Source organism: Schistosoma mansoni, chromosome 7 (genome assembly GCF_000237925.1).
Source record: "Schistosoma mansoni strain Puerto Rico chromosome 7, complete genome".
In the NCBI taxonomy this organism is placed as follows: Eukaryota; Metazoa; Platyhelminthes; class Trematoda; order Strigeidida; family Schistosomatidae; genus Schistosoma; species Schistosoma mansoni.
The window spans coordinates 669,622-669,854 of NC_031501.1; positions in this window are offsets into that span (position 1 = coordinate 669,622).

A 233-nucleotide genomic window follows, 5' to 3' on the forward strand; every position below is an offset into this window, starting at 1 on the left:
TAGGACTGCAATTGATCAGTCTCTTATTGGCCATATATGCATACTGTGCATATTGCCTCGATTATGGCCTTAATTCACAAGCATTATAAGCAAAGATGGATAGTGATTAGCAGTGGAATTTAAACTTCACCTCATTGCAAAAGCAAGTGGCTATCAGGACTCACTAGCTGAGTGGATAACGCGATGACGTTTGAAGTGAACGGTACTGGGTTCGAGTCCCAGAGTGAACATCA